Raw genomic sequence first — 12,329 nt, forward strand, 5'->3', positions numbered from 1 at the left:
AGCCCTTAACCAAATCGTCACCAAGGCTCGGCACAAGAAAGAAACCAAGAAATAAACCCGTTGCCCCTCGAGTCGATTCGGACTCATAGCGATCCTAGAGAACCAATTACCGTCGAGTCTATTCGGACTCATAGCGAACCTATAGGACAGAGTAGAACTCCCCCATAGAGTTCCCAAGGAACACCAGATGGATTCGGAACCGCTGACCTTTTGGTTAGCAGCCATAGCTCTTAACCACTATGCAACCATAGTTTCCGAAAGGTACAGGGAAAAACTCTCCCATAGGCTCCCAAGGAGCTGCTGGTGGATATGAACTCCTGAGCTTTTAGTTAGCTACACTACCAAAAAAAACCCAAACAAATAAACAAACCCATTGCCCTTGAGTTAATTCTGACTCATAGCGTCTTACGCCGGCAGAGAAATGAGCCAAAAGATTTCTTGGAACTTGACCGAGATTTCCCTACCTGGTGCTAGTGAAGGAATTGAGACTCTGCCAGTAGGAAAGAGTAGAACTGCCCCCAAAGGGTTTCCAAGGAGCGTCTGGTGGATTTCAACTGCCCACATTTTGGTTAGCAGTCATAGCATTTTAAGTACACTCCCAGGGTTTCCGAATATGAAACAGGGGCGCTTAAAAAGTATATAGATGCTTGGCCAGGAGTAGTGAGGCTGAAGCAGTGTGCATGGGTTATAGTTAATGTTAGAAACCATTATATGTGAGGGTTTGTTAAAATCATTATGCAAAGTTCCAGAAAGGAATAACAGTACAAGATGAAACTTATTGTTTTACTGTTTCCTTATCTAGGAGTGGAATGTTCCATGAAGGGTACGTTGTGTTAAACAACAAAGAACTATGCCACAGGGAAGTTATGCTCTCACAAACAAGCCTATTGGAATTTCTTTTGGACTGGCCAGAGAACCCGTTGCAGTCACCAAGCCAAGAACAGATGTTGCCAGGCTATTCCCAAGGAAACCTCGCCATAGTAACTAAATGAAACCTACCCAACAAAAAACCCAACAAAGACCCCTTAAATTACTAATGTATTCCAGTAAGATATGTTTCCCACCTTTGACAATAATGTAATTTTTCTTAATTTACTTCCTTCTGTAATAGTATATTGGAGATTCCCTGATTGCGATTCAGTGGATTCAGCTAGTCTCTTGTGCCCAGTGCACAATGGCAAACCCTCATTGCAATAATTATCTTAGTTCTTGCTTAATAAAAATCTCTTTTAATTAAATCTTTTTCTAGGGCCATTTTCCCCTTGACAGACCAGATGGTGGCTGTCAAGGTAGCAGAAGTAGTCATAGACTGGATGTATTTTGAAGACAGAGAGAAGAGAAATTTCTAACAAACTGGTTGTGAGGTATGAGAGAGAGAGTGAAATAAATGATGATTTCAAGATTTTTTTTTTTTTTTTGCCTGAAAGAGTGGAAGAACTCAATTGCCATTAACCATTAACTGAAATGGTGAAGATTGGATGTAGCAGGATTATTAGAGAAAAATGGGAGTTCAGTTTTAGACACAATAACTGTTAGATGTCTAGTATAAATCATCCAAGTGGTAATACCAAGGAATCAGTTGTACATACAAAACATGAGGTTAATGGGGTGGTCTAGACTGCAGATACACATTTGTGAGTTGAAGGCATATAAACCAAAAAACCAAATTCGTTTTCGCCAAGTAGTTAAGGGCTTGGCTACTAGCCAAAAGGCACCAGTTCAAACCCACCAGCCACTACATGGGAGAAAGATGTGGCAGTATGCTTCCATGAAAATCATAGCCTTCGAAACCCTATGGGGCAGCTCTACTCTGTCCTATAATGTTCCCATGAGATGATGTAGGCATACAGATGATTTAAATCATGAGAATGGGTGAGATTACCAGGGAGTGAGTGTATACCAGAGGTTCAAGGACCAATTTGTGGGACATTCTACTGTGGAATGGGTGAGGAGAGGCAAAACAAACACAAGATATTGAGAAGGATGAGCCAGTGACAGCAATGTTTTGGAAGTCAAATGAAAAAAAAAGTTTTAAAACAGTAAGTGTGTTTATTGACACTGCAAAAGAAGTCTTAATTTCTTAGTGCTGCTGTGTTTTTCACTTTGCTGTAACAGAAATACCACAAGTAGTTTTCTTTAAGGAACAGAAATTCATTTTTTCACAATTTAGGAGTCCAGATTCAGGGTGAGCTCTATGGGAATGCTCTGTCTCTGTTGGCCCTTGGGGAAAAGCTTTGTCTTGGTTTCTATAGCCCCAGAGTTCCTGGGTTCCTTGGTAATCCTCAATGGACTTCTGTCTTCTTCCCTGTTTGTTCTCCCTTATCTCAGTGCCAATCTGTTATTTTTGTATCTCAAAAGTGATTAAATTTAAGAGATACCCTACACTGTTATGGCCTCATTAACACAACAAAGGAAACCTATTCCAAAATGGGATTAAATCTCCAGGTGTAGGGGTTTGGATTCCAACACATATTTTGGGGGGACATAATTGAGTCCATAAGAGAAGTTAAGGAAGATAAAATCTTGAAAAAGTGAGAAAAGGTCATTGGTGATCTTGACAAGCAGTTTCCATGAACTGGTGGTGTCAAAAAAACGGAATCTAGTGGATTTAAAAACAGCAGGAGAGAAACCGAAGTTAGTAAATTTGCATAACCCTTTACAGAAGATTTTTTATAAGGCTATCTGAGAAACAGCGTAGTAAATAGTAGCTAGAGGGATATGTTGGGTCAAGAGAAACCGTGTTAAGATAGGAGATGAATAGCGTATTTGAATGTTCGTGGGAATACCACGATAGGAGCAAACTGAGAAGTTCCACACATTCACTCTCATTTTGGCACCTTTCTAGGTAATGATAATCCAGAAAAAAAAAAGTCCCTTCATGGACAAAAATCATAGTGAAAGCCAACTGATAGTTAAAATTTAAAAAAAAAAAAAGGAAAATATGCATTATGTCTGACTGTGATTATTTTAACAACTAAAAATATCAATTTCAACAGTATGAAACAGCAGTGCAAGGGGTGAGTAGACAGTCAGACAGAGGACATAATCAGACGGAGAAAGTGCTTGAGTGCCACACGGAAATACTGTGTGTTTGACCCTGAAAAAGGGACAAAAAGAATGAGATAGTCAAATGGACAGCCACCATCAGACATACACCCCATTCCCAAAACCACTCCCAGTCCAAACCTGGTTTTCTTCACTAAAATTTCTATCTTAAGGGTTTATGTCACGTGTTCCAAAACAATGTTCTTTCTCCCCCCTCCCCCTTTAGAGGGGGAGCAAAGAGGATATAGGCGTGACAACTGAGGATTAAGGAAATTAAGTCAACATTTGATCCAGATTTGATGTCACAGAGGTTTCTTTCAAAGCGAAGCTGCTTGGGAAGTGAGGACAGCAAAATCTTTTTAAAGAAAAACCAACTTCTCTCTTTGGCCTGTAGGCGGGATCAAACCCGCCACCTTAGCATCATTAGCACTACGTTCTAACCAGCTGAGCTAACCGGCCATCTGTATTACCTTCCACACTCAGAAAGTACAAAGATTACTCACTCCCTCTTCACTCATCCAGGGATACTCTCTTTTACATAATCTTAACCATGACTAAATGACAGTATGTTTTCAAGCTTCTGTTCATGTTTTCTATTTCTCCTTTCCTCACTCCCGCAAAAAGAAACAAAAACTCTACCTTCAACAGAAATGAATTCGCACCTACACGTTCTGGAGCTCTTCCATTTCGTCCCCACAGAAACATTCACTAGAGAGGGCTCCCTTATCCTACCCAGGAAGCCTTTGAGAAGGATCCAGAACCCACCCACCCCCACCCCCTCCACCCCCCCCACCCCCCGCCCCGCGCAAGGATTTGTTCCCCGCTCAGGGCGTGACGAATTCTTTCCAGACAGGAAGGAACCTCTTGGGCGGATCTGCCCTGCCTGTTCCTGTATTCCGTGGTGATGCCCTCTCTCTGCGCTTCGTGAAAACGTCCTGCGGTGTGAATCTCTGTTGGTCCATTTTGCGATTTTATTGTCGTTAACTGTTTAGTTTCTTCCTTCTTTTCTCTGAGCACGAGAACTGTGTTATCTTGTTCTTTCTCCTCTGGTGGCCCCGGTGTCCGCACAGCGTAGAGGTTGGCTCAATAAATTAAGTTCACGAATGGAAAAAAGCGTACAGGGAAATCATATTTGCTGACCATCAGGTCCTCCACCAAAAACCCATTGCCGTCGAGTCGCTTCCGACTCATAGCGACCCTACAGGACAGAGTAGAACTGCCCCATAGAGTTTCCAAGGAGCGCCTGGCGGATTCCAACTGCCGACCTTTTGGTTCAGGTCCTCGAAAAATAAAAAAGGCTCTAGATTTTGCTAACCTGAAAATATATTCTTTTAATCATTACCTGCAATATTCAAACAGTGGAGTTCAAGACGCTCAGATTATTTCGGAGGTGTCTACCTGCCCTTTCGGTCCCAGTCACCCCCAGAAAAAAATGCACTCTGGAGTGGAGAAATGCAGACACCACCATGTTCTCTCAACTGATCGGGGGGCAATTGCCGTCTCTAAACTCAGCACAAAGCATGTGGGTCATCCATGCCAAGTGATGCTTAAGGCAGAACCTGGAAAAAGGCAGCTGCTTCCAGCTAAGAAAAAAAAGAAAGGCTTGTTAGGGGCAGATAGTGAAAAGGAAGGGTAGAAGAAAGAAAAAGAAATATATATCAGAGTTTTCATTCTCCTCCAGTATATCAAATAAATAGAACAAGGAAACTGCAGACACATTTCAAAGAATTAGGCGTGAGTGAGGCATAATAGAAGGAAGTTTGATGCCTCATGAATGGACAGTAGAGAGTCCAGGCTTGTAAACCACCTCAATCCCATATATCTGGCCATGCGGCTTGACATTCTGAGGTCGTATCCCTGCAGCTGCCCAGACCCATGTGCGGACCTAGGGGCCTCCAGAGTTCAGTCCTAAGGACCTTGAGCCCTGGCTTCTAAATGGTAATTTTCTTTCACTAGAAAGCATACACAATAGAAATTGCCATAGGACAATATTCAGGAGTTTGTAGAAATCAAATCCCCCCTTCCCTGTGCCAGCCTGTCTGGTTTGTAAAGGAATTGGTTACTTAGTGAAGACATTGACTGTTACGAGTAATAATTTTAATACATAAATAGTATGAGTGAAAGAAATGTACCAGCACCATGACAGTTTCCTGGTGGAAAAGGCTTTGAGATTATCCAGCCTGAGACATCTAGAAAAACTTTACTTTATCCTGTGGAGGGAAGTCGCGACTGAAAGCAAGTTTCCTTGTAGATGCGGGTATCACGTTTGCCCAATGCAGGAAAGGCCTTGTTTTGCAACCAGTTTGGAAAACGTCTATTCTTCGAAAGTTAGAATTGAACTAATTTTATATTGGAGACTCTCCCTTCTAGCCCCACCAATAAAAACCAAACCAAATCAATTGTGGTCTAGTAGATTCCGACTCATAGCGACTCTATAGGACAGAGTAGAACTGCTCCAGAGAGATTCCAAGTAGCGCCTGGTGGATATGGTTAGCAGCCTTAGCGTTTAGCCACTTTACCACTAGGGTTTCCACCCAGCATATGAGTGTATGTATTTTGACCAACGTACAAGAAACCTCATGCCCTCTCTGCAGTCCTGGGCTTGAAAGCTGCGTATTGTGTCCCTAGAGACATTGACACTCAGGTGATTGCCCCACCCCCAGGGCATGCCAGACCTTCCCTCCACCATTTCTCTCTGATTCCCTGGACTTCAAGAGGGTGGAGGTGGGTGTCAACAGTATGAGGTGCCTTCCCCATTAATCCCAGGCTGCACAGGGTGGGTGGATCAGACTCCATTCAGAATCCAGAAGGATGGATTTCCTGCTTTATGGCAAGTGAAGATTTCAAATTCTGGAAGGAAAGGGATCCTCTTTGAAACCTAATGCTGGGGCCTTCGGGTCAAGACCAATGTCATTAGGAGTCTCCATCAATTTTTCTCTTCTTGCCAAAAACCTTGTTCATTTGGTCTAATTAACATGATGTTATTAATATTGTGAGAAGGACGTCTGGTGCATTATATAGCAGAATGAAGTCTCGTGTAATTAAAGTAGACCAAGAAGGTCAATAGTAACTGCAGCACAGTGCAATGGGGAGAGTAGTAGGAGAAAATGTCAGACAGGAGATTGAGTGGGGAGCAAGGTGATTATGTAGAGACTTGCAGGTCATTACACGACTTTTGACTTTTTCTTTTATTTATTTATTTTTGGGTGCAGTAATGAGCCATTGATGGATTTTAAGCAGTGAGTACAATAAGGAGTCCTTTTGGGGTTTTGGACCCCATTAAAAGTTCTGCAAAAACCATCATGTCAAAGGAAATGGAGAAAACCTCAAAACATATTAAGAGACACTAATAATGTTCCACATCAGAGAATATTATGGCTTGGGGAATGCTAGTGAGAATTAAAGTGTGGAGAAGTGGCCGAATTCCAGATATATTTTAAAGATAAAGCAATGAAAGTTTTCTGAGTGATTGGATGGGGGAATAGAGCAAAAATGGAGTCAGTGAAGATGCCACATTCTTAGTCCTAAACAGCTGGAGGAAGAGAGCTGCAGCTAAGTGAGACAGGGATCAATACGGTTGGATCAGTTTCAGAGGATACATATGAATTCCAGGTTGGGATATGTTAACTATACAATGTTTATTGTGAGACTTCAAAGAGGAGATATCCAGTAGGCTAGAGGTACACAATGGTACTCAAATGAAGACCATGTAAAGTGTAAATCATTAGACAATGAGCTTAGCCAGGGGTTTAGAATAAATGGAGAAGAGAAGAGGCCTAAGGATTGAGCTCTGAGCCATTACAATGTTTACCCAAAAGCCAAAGAGGTCTTTGGATGAAAATGGGCAATGTTGTGTTCCTCCATAAAACAGTCACTTTTTCCTACTCGCCACATTCAGATTAAAATCTAACCTGCATACTATGGAGGACCCTCCCTGACCTCCCTGCTCCTGCACCTATTATCACACTTACCTTCCCTCTCTGCCCACTCTGATTGAAACCTACAGCCGCAGCTCCCCACACTCCACTTACTCTCTATTGCATATTCACCCAAGGCCAGAATCCTCCCTCCATTCAACTGCTCTTCAACCACTTATTTTTTAATCAAGTAAAGTATAGATTAGCCGACAATTAGTCCAGCAAGTTGTGATCATTAGGACTCGGGATGATGCCTCTTTTCTGTGCTTCTGGGAGGAAAATCTGTGATTTGTATCTGTCATTCTACTCAGCAAGTTTATTATAACTGAGTACTATGGGAACATTTGTCTTAATGATCAGTTGAGGTGCCCCTTTCCTCTTTCTAGTTTGCCATTTCCCTAAAGACATCAGGTACTTCCAGTGACCACCATGGGATTGGGCTGCTCAATAGTTTCTTTAAAATAAGTACTAAAGCAAGTTTTTGAGAAAAGTTAACAAACTAACATGTGTGTTAAAAGGAATCTCTGTTTATCCTGCTGACAGGATTTCAAAACAAAGTAGAGTCAGGCCTGAGATTGTGCTAATAAGAAAGAAACATGCTTTTCACCTCCTTTAGCCACGATATTTTCATCAGTTCGTGTTTTAGCTGCCACAGAAGGAGACATAATGTGACCTTTCTCAGAGGCTGAGAAATCTCTCCTATCAAGAGTTTCTAGTGCTTCCCGGACAAGCACATTTTTGCCGGTGACCGCTTTCACCAAGACTCCACTTTCGGTAAGTTTAATTTAGAACCTAGTAGAAAGCCCATTGTTTCCAACATCCGGGGTAAGGACAGTGATTTAAGATAGCTGAAATGGAATAAATAACAAAGAAGAGTCAGGTACATTATAAAGTTCATTTACCCGCTATAAAAGAAAAGATACCGACACCGAGTTTTTCGGATATGAGTGAGACAAAACTGAAGAGAAGTTCATTTGACGTGTAATAGACTCACTCGCCACAGATTTCGCTTTCACAAAGTCCACACCACGCCCACAACACACAACTGGGCACAACCTGACACGCATACCCTGTGCCCGTTAATTGCTCCCGCTACTGCCAGGGCACAAAGTGCGGAAGCCCCACTGAGCTCAGATGGTTCGTACTAGTTCCTAAAGATTCAAGTTCTGTCATCTGGAGATGAAGATAATTGCATCTTGCACAGGCAGAGAAATGAACCTAGAACTTATCAAGAAATTTCTTGGAACTCGCCCGAGATTTTTCTACCTGGTGCTTGTGAAGGAATTGGGTCCTTGGGAGTAGCATTTGCTTTGTTATGATTTATCTTGTTTTGATATTGTTGATTGTGAGAATCGGAAAGTGTGAGGGGGAAAAAATGCCCTTCAATCATGAAGACACATCCTAATACAAAGGCACAAATTTCAGATTCAGCATCTTTCAAGCAAAAAGGCATCAACACAAAGAGGTTTCCGTAGTGTAGTGGTTATCACATTCGCCTAACACGCGAAAGGTCCCCGGTTCGAAACCGGGCGGAAACAGACGGGTCCTTCCTTTTGTGAATTCTGAATTTGCTCCAGAAACTCTTCATCTGCATATGCTTAAGTTTCAACCAACCCCGTAAGCTTCACGTTGCCTTTTCAACCCCAGACTTTAAATTACCAGAATAACATAGCCCACTTGCTTCCTTGTCCGCCCACAGCACTTTGTCAGGTCCTCGGTTTTCTATTCGGTTAGAATGTATTGTGCACCCGCTGCAGTAGCTAGCCATAGGAGGAGGCGAGGTCCCCATCAGTTCTGGGCATAAGATTCAGAGTGAAGAGTCCTGAGACTGCAGTGTGGCTGCTGTATGCAGGAAGGATCAAGAAGCCAATTGTACCTGAAGCAAAGTGAGCAAGGCGGAGAGAGTAGTAAAAAAAAAAAAAAAAGTAAGAGTAGTAGGAGCAAACAAATCCAGTGGATGCTTGTTAGGTCTGTCAAAGCGTCAATGTAAGGAGAATTTTCTAAGAAGAGAAATGATAGTGTTTTATTGCGGAATAGGTAACAACAACAACAACCCAGGTCAGTGAATCACTGGGAGGTCTTCAAATTCTGAAAGAAGAGAAGCATTTTTATGCATGAGGGCTAGGGACCACAGATGAGATAGGTAAACCTGTTGTTGTGAAGTTGATTCAGACTCAGGACGACCTATGGGACAGAGAACTGTCCCACAGGATTTCCAAGCAGAGGCTGGTGGATTCTAACTGCTGACCTTTTGGCTAGCAGCCAAGTTCTTTTCTTTTTTAAATATTTTTATTGTGCTTTAAGTGAAAGCTTACAAATCAAGTCAGTCTCTCATACAAAACCTAATATAAAAAAATACACCTTGCTATATATCCTAGGTGCTGTCCCAGTAATGAGACAGCACACTCCTTCTCTCCACCGTGTGTTTCCATGTCCATTCAGCCAGCTTCCGTCCCCCTCAGCCTTTACATCTCCCCTCCAGACAGGAGCTGCACACATAGTCTCATGTGTCTACTTGACCCAAGAAGCCCAATCCTCAGCAGTATCATTTTCTGTCTTATATTCCGCTCCAATCCCTGTCTGAAGAATTGGCTTCAGGAATGGTTCCTGCCTTGGGCTAACAGAAGGTCTGGGGGCAATGACCTCCATGGTCCCTCTGGTCTCAGTCAGACCGTTAAGTCTGTTTTCTTAATGAGAATTTGAGGTCTGCATCCCACTGTTGTCCTGCTCCTTCAGGGATTCATTGTTGTGCTCCCTGTCAGGGCAGTCATCGGTTGTAGCCAAGCATCTCAGGCTGATGTAGTCTCTGATTTATGTGGCCCATTCTGACTCTTGGGGTCATACTTATCTTGTGTCTCTGGTGTTCTTCATTCTCCTTTGCTCCAGGCGGGCTGAGACCAGTTGTTGCCTCTTAGATAGCAGCTTGCTAGTGTTTGAGACCCAAGATACCACTCTCCAAAATGGGATGCAGAATGTTTTCTTAATAGATTTTATCATGCCAATTGACCTAGATGTCCCCTGAAACCATGGTCCCCAAACCCTGGCCCCTGCTATGCTGGCCTTTGAAGCATGCGGTTTATTCAGGAAAGTTCTTTAGCAGCCAGGTTCTTAACCACTTCGCCACCCAGGCTCCATGAGATACATATAAGGTGTAAATAAGCCTTCCATAATGTCAGTTAATGATCACAGATTTTGGGAGAAAAATGGCATACATAAACATCATTTCAGGGAATATTCTCATCTTTCCCTTTCTAGAACATTCTTATCACTTGCTTATGCATAAACCACAATTTTGCCATACATCAGTTACAAGTGATCTTTCTGAGATCAAAAATATTTTTATCGTAATATGACTACGTAGTTGTTCACTTAAGGTGGGGTTCACGTATTTTGAAAACAGAAGAAAAAAGGGATAAATCACAAAGGGAAGTTTCAATTCAAATCCACGCGAGTCTGTCATGCCAGTAACCCCAGTTTTAAGGTGCTGTTTCACAAATAACCCCTCTGATCATGAATCTCTGCAGAGATTTCTTGACACCATTATAAGAGTGATTTCTTGTCCCTGGGGCCCTGGTGGTGCAGTGGTTAAGTGTTTGGCTGCTAAATACATGATCAGCATTTCCAGTTCAACAGCAGCTCCTTGGAAACCCCATTGGTACTCTGTTCATAGGGCTGCTATGGGCCAGGATCAACTCAAAAGCAATGGATTTGGGTGTTTTTTGTTTTCTTTTCTTTTATATAGATGTACTGTATGGATGTTTTCCTTCTGTACTTATAATATCATATACAGACCCCCTGCTTTACCATGCCGTAACACGTATTCTCTACTTCTGTGATCTTCTGGTTGGGGGCACATATAGAAAAAAAAAGAGCAAGGCCAAATTTGGAGGAATAACTTGGCATTTCCAAAATACTAACTCAAGGTTTGAAACTAGAGTTTCCTACAAATTAGTTTTTTTAGGGATATTAAGAAAAGGAATACCAGGCATAGGAGGCATTGAATGAAGTTAAGTAGCTTTTTGGTGAATTTTCCTAATATGTTTTGTATTTCTCCCTGCAGTATTTACCTAGCCATAATAAGAAGTATTAGCAATGGCACAGACAAATACTAAACAAAGCCCTTAAATTTCAGGGGCGTGCATGAGGTCTCATTCCTTGATCTGAAGTTATCTACTTCAGATATAGCCTGCTTCTGGCCACTGGGGCTTTTGGATAGAATCTTGAAGTCCCCAGAAGGATGGTGTGTCCAAAGAGTTGTTTTGGCTTTCTTAAATTGAGATTAAAAGATCCAAGGTTTAATGTTTGGAGTTTGCTTGTACATGGAATGGTGAGGAGAACTAATTACGGTCCTTTTCATAAGTACAATATAGTAAAATTATTGAAATATTATGGTCAAACATTCTCAGGGAAAAAGTAAAATTTACTTTCAAATGACAATCTTAAAAATGGCTATGGATGACTTATTATAATAATTCTAAAAAGTGATAGACTTGATGGAAATTTATTATATAACTAATATAAGGTCAATCAAATTCAATAAAAAAATTCCTTAGAAGAAAATATTGTTAAACATACTGATTAACCTTAATTTCAAAATGCTTTAGGTATAACATGTAATCATCTTGGGACGTAATATTAAACAGGATATACCGAGAATGTACCAAGATTACTAAGTTTTTTTTTTTTAATCATCTGAATAGTAATAAAAAATTTCCTGGGTAAATAATGTGAATTTCCCAGTTAAAACCCTTTCATGACATGTGGGACAGAACCTGCCCACAAAAATTTTCAGGATCTCAGGTTTCTTGGGAGGGTATTTTCGCACTGAAAATATTTGCTGCCCTCCAGTGGGGGCTTGATTAATGTTGAAAATATGAAAGAAAAGTTCTTTGGTGAATATTCACTAAGGTAGGAGGCTTAGGTAGGAGACAGTATTACCAGGAAGTGTGATTGGGTCAAATTCTTATCTTTTTTGGCTTTTGTACAGCTTGATAAGTCTTATAAGCACATTTATAGCTTTTTGTTAGTTTTAAAGCACCCTGGTGTCTTTATATTTTGCGCGTGTGTCATATTTGAAAATCCAGTGCAACCAAATGGATTTTGCCCATGCTTGAAAAGTTTTATGTCTTGCTCACAAATTATGTATCAAAATTTATAATTCAAAACCTAAATTCAGAAAGACTTCTTGATTCAATATGCCTTCCATTACTGAAAACACATAGCATCAAAATTTTTCCAAAGGATAAAGTAATAGGGTCTTGGCAATATTAGATTTAAAAGAAGCAATAACTGTAACTAAGTCAGCAATTGAAATAATGAAATTACAACATATACATTGTAACTCAAGTAAAATGTGGTAATGTTCTC

At 41.2% G+C, this 12,329-nt stretch overlaps 1 non-coding gene across 1 annotated transcript; it reads left to right on the forward strand.

Annotated features, from left to right (window-relative positions):
• The first annotated feature begins 8,427 nt into the window (after positions 1-8,427).
• Positions 8,428-8,500, forward strand: TRNAV-AAC (transfer RNA valine (anticodon AAC)). Its single transcript has one exon. It is a non-coding gene; the product is annotated as a tRNA-Val (tRNA).
• The last annotated feature ends 3,829 nt before the right edge of the window (positions 8,501-12,329 follow it).

The sequence above is a fragment of the Loxodonta africana genome, chromosome 1 (assembly GCF_030014295.1).
Source record: "Loxodonta africana isolate mLoxAfr1 chromosome 1, mLoxAfr1.hap2, whole genome shotgun sequence".
In the NCBI taxonomy this organism is placed as follows: domain Eukaryota; kingdom Metazoa; phylum Chordata; class Mammalia; order Proboscidea; family Elephantidae; genus Loxodonta; species Loxodonta africana.